This window comes from Oenanthe melanoleuca, chromosome 14 (assembly GCF_029582105.1).
Source record: "Oenanthe melanoleuca isolate GR-GAL-2019-014 chromosome 14, OMel1.0, whole genome shotgun sequence".
In the NCBI taxonomy this organism is placed as follows: Eukaryota; Metazoa; Chordata; class Aves; order Passeriformes; family Muscicapidae; genus Oenanthe; species Oenanthe melanoleuca.
This window is the reverse complement of record NC_079348.1, coordinates 2,114,534-2,119,002: the sequence shown is the minus strand read 5'-3', so window position 1 is coordinate 2,119,002 and position 4,469 is coordinate 2,114,534. Positions and strand designations below refer to the sequence as shown.

General features: G+C 51.5%; 1 non-coding gene across 1 annotated transcript; it reads left to right on the top strand.

Annotated features, from left to right (window-relative positions):
- The first annotated feature begins 3,867 nt into the window (after positions 1 to 3,867).
- TRNAL-UAG (transfer RNA leucine (anticodon UAG)) lies at positions 3,868 to 3,949 on the top strand. The gene has a single exon. It is a non-coding gene; the product is annotated as a tRNA-Leu (tRNA).
- Positions 3,950 to 4,469: the final 520 nt, after the last annotated feature.

Genomic DNA, 4,469 nt, shown 5'->3' with positions numbered 1-4,469 from the left:
CCGGCAAGGCGCCGCCTCCCGCTCCCTCAGCGGCCCCTCACGGCTCGGTCCCTGCCGGAGACTTGATTCCTGTAAGAAATGCGATAAAAATCTGAGCAGAACCCCCAGCTAACACCGCGAGGTGTTAGGGATGGGGGAATCCCGGGAGGAGTGGGGACAGGAAGGACAGCGGGTGTGCCGGTCTCCAGAGCTCTGGTCACAGCACAGCCGCCCAAATTTGCTTTCATTTCTGTTCCCGTGGGGAACTGGAACTTTGGTGGAGCTGAAAGGAGGGGGTGTCCTGGGGCAGGTGCTCCCATGGGAAGCCCCCGAAGATCGCAGCCCTGAGGGAAGGCACAGGGAGCAGACGTGGGCAGCGACCACGGGGCCTGCCTGCTCTTCAGGTTGGTCTTTTCAGCCGAATTAAATTGCACTGTTGCACATTTCCCCGTAAGAAATGGCAGTATTATGCACTAGATTTCATGTTCTAAAGACCACGTTTCCTCAAAGCACCCCCATTTGCATTTTTCCTAAAACTCTGGCTTTCTGGGTTGAAAATACCCATGTTTAAGCTTTTCCTCAAGCTAGAATTTGTGGAAAATTTAAACAAAACTCCTTATCCTTTCATGAGTTAAATGGAAATTAATGTAAATAGGTTCTGGCTTAATTGTATTACTTAGCAGCATGCAAAGAGTCTTTTTTTTACTGCTGTTCAATCCCTTTTTCATGTAAATAATCCTCATTAGTGCTTTTTCCATGAGTAGGTAACATAACTGAGACTGGAAGATGTGAGTATGTCCTTCATGACAGATGGATGATCTCCTGCAGCACCACAGACAGAAAAATGCACAATCCCCGTGCTCTCTGAAAAGAGCAGAAAAACGCTGCTGAGATAATCTTCAGGAGGAAGATTACCAATATTTAATTAAAAACACACCGAGCAGATGCTCTGACACTCTGCCAGGAAAACCCGCCATTACTTACACAACTTAAACTGTGCCTCAGCATGGGGACTGGAGGGAGCAGCACACGTGTGCAGGAACACCACCTGCAATTTGAGGGTACATGTAATTTTATCACCAATTTCCAGCTCCATGCTGAGGGTGCAGCCCTGGTTTGAGAATGTCAAGCAGACACTTCACTGAGCCCCCATTTAATGCTGCTTCCCAAGTACACATTTTTTCTTAAATTCGTGCAGAGTTTAAACTGAAACACATTTGCAACGTTAGGGATTGTGCAGAAAAACTCTTGAAGTCCTATTAATCTCCCCGCTGCAAATCACTATGGTAAATATTAGCAGTTATCAACAATGAGCACTTTTGCCCCATGAGCACCAGAACCTGCCTCTCCTCATTTCTCACTGCTGTCAGCCCAGTTGAGCATCTGAGGAGAGCAGCAACCTGAGGAGAGCAGCAGGCTGATGTTGGGGTGCTTCATGGCAGGGCCTGGGAAGAGCACAGACTCATCAAACGAATTCTGAAGGCTTAGGAGAAGCCAGATGTCTGGTTCCCACTGAGTGAAAACGTGTTGATAATGGATAAAAAATCAACACCTGCCATGGCAGGTGACTGATAATGGTGGAATACTGTAAGTGGTGTGATACATGAGCACAACTGAACACGTCATGAGAGTAGCTCGCTTTGAACTCAGGCAACTCATGCAATCATTGAGGTTGCAAAAGACCTCCAAGGTCAAGATCAATCTTTTACTAAATCCCACTATGCTCGCTAGGCATCACAAAGTGCCACGTCTACTTGTTTTTTGAACACTTCCAGGGATGGTGACTCCACCACCTCCCTAGGCTCCAATGCTTAACCCCAGTGAAGAAATTTTCCCCACTATCCAACCTGAACCCCCCTAGTGCAGCTTGGGGCCATTTCCTTTTGTCTTGTTACTTGGGAGGAGAGATTGGTCTCATATTGCCACAACCTCCTTCCAGGGAGTTGCAGAGAGCCTCCTTTTCTTGAGGCTGAACACTCCCAGCTCCCTCAGCTGCTCCTCATAGGATTTACCCTCTAGACCCTTAACCAGCTCTGTTGCCTTTCTCTGGACACAAAATACTTGGCATCATTTTGGATTAAAGGGAACCCCACAGCTGCCTGCTGCAATAAATCCTCGTGGAGAAAGTTCTGCTCTATCAGGAACATAGGTTATGCCTTCTCAAGCTACACATTTATCATGCTTTTAAATAAGCCAGCTCTGCTACCCTGGTGCAAGGGTGTACTTATTCCCAGGTTTAAGCCTGGAGCTTCTCTTCTATTGTCTATAACATTTCCTTAAAAGAGCAGTCATAAAAACTAAAGACATGTTGAAATCAGGCATTGGCCCAGATATGCTGTATATTCTAGTTTTAGTTTTCTATTTATACATTATGTGTTATATCCTTTACACTTAAAGAGTTTGATTTACTTCTTTTGCTGTTTGAAAATATTAAAAATTAAATTTGAAATGGCAGCCTAGGAAATCAGTGGCCTACAAGTCTAATATGTTATTCTTCCATTGACTGTGTTCAGCACTGCATGTATTTTTTTCCAAGAGCACTATAGCTTGTAAAGTTTCACTCTGCTCATTTTAAAAAAGGTTCCCTTTAGAAAACATTGTTCCAGGGAACCATAGTTTTAGAAAGACAAAGGACACCCCATATGATGTTAACTTTCAGAGCAATTTTATTCTGCATTTGGTAAAATCTGCAGATTTAAAAACTGCCTTTAAATCAATCAGTTTCCGGACAATTTGTGCCCTCATACTCCTATGACAATCTGGTCTTACAAGGTAAATAAACCTCACTCCAGTCATATGGCAGATGCATGTAACACATACCTAAAACTTCCTGGAGCACCAATGCATGACTTTCTATGGGATTAAGGGCAATGGTGGACATAATTTCTCCATGTTGCTTTAATTGCATTGCATTTCGTCTTGATATTTTTAGCTCTGTCCACAAAGTAATTATACTAATTTCTCCTGCAGGCCTCCCAGAACATGAGAATTCGTCTCTCTGCTCACCAGTGACCGAATCTGGCTGTGGTTGCCAAAGCCAGCTCTCTCATAGAGGTGGACAGGGGAGGCACCTGCTCACACCGCGCCCGAGCTCAGCAGCAGGTAAGCGAGCTGCCAGCGAGATAAAGGCGGGGTGGGAATGGTTCAGCTGAGGACACACCGCAATGCCAAGGGAGCAGCTGCCTGGGAAGGTCACTGGCCTCGCAGCGAGCTGGCAGCTCTTGGGCAGCGCATGTGCTCTGGTGGGCCGGAGGCGACTCCAGCGGGCAGGGAAGGTGGTGGGTGCAGGACGGACCCTCTTTCTGTGCACACCGACTACCGCGGCTGCCAAGGCACCAGCCAAGGGCTGCCCTCGACCCTGCGTGACCGCGGCACGGCCACCGCTGGGGCTGCGGATCCGCGCAGCCGGGCAGAGCCCGCCCGAGGAGCAGCTAGAGCTGATCCACCACACCGCAAGGGAGCGCCTGCCGCGGACAAAGCGCCCCGAGGCGCAACCAGACGGCCGGAGCCCCTGGGGAAGAAGGGGCCAAGGCTCGAGGTCCGGCCGAGCCCGGGAGACGGAGCCGGACCCCGCGGCGAGCCCGGCCGGCAGCCGCAGCTCCGTCTGAGCGCGGGGCCACGTGCGCAGGCGGCGCCGGCCGCGGGGCAGCGGCGCCACCTCCCGGGCGAGGGCGGGAACTGCGCTGGGCCCGGCCCGGCGGCGCCGCCGCAGCCGCGGGCACGGAGAGCGCGGGGCCCGGGCCGGCGGCAGTGGCGTTCACGGGGAGCGGCTGGCGCCGCAGGCGGTGCGGTGCCGCAGACGCGAGTGAACAGTATATGGAGATGGCTAGGAAGAATTGCGGCAATGCTCTCGTCAAAGAGGCCTGGCGGGCGCATGAGCAGCCAGGCGGTAGCGTGGCCGAGTGGTCTAAGGCGCTGGATTTAGGCTCCAGTCATTTCGATGGCGTGGGTTCGAATCCCACCGCTGCCAAGTTGTTTTGCCCCCGCGGCGGCGGCTCCTTTTCGCCACCCGATCAGCGGGAGCGGAGGATCCGCCGGCGGCGCGGCCCGGGGCCGGAACGGTGCGAGCGGCGCGGCCCGGGCCGGGCACGGCACCCAGCGGGCCGTGCGTGCTGCGGGTTGTCGGTCACAGCCATTAAAATCAATATTAGAAAGTTGTGATATGAACTAAGGAAAAAGGATAATCGGCTGTGTCATCAAGTGTCTCTCGGTTCAAGGACAACACGAAAACCACTGTAATTTTCAGTGGTTCTGCCTTTCCGTGCTGCTTTTGGGTTACAGCACCCCGACCTGCGGGCCTGGCCCCTGGGAGGTGCCAGTGTTCGCACCCTTTCCAGAATTCTCCAATCCATCCATGATTACTCCCCGCCAGACCATGATTTCTTAAGCTCTCATCCTTAGTCCTTTCCCAAGCTCTCTAGTGATTGCATCTTGCTCTTGGTTGTTCCATCTCCATGTTACAGGTTGGAAAGATGCAGAGGGGAAGGAGA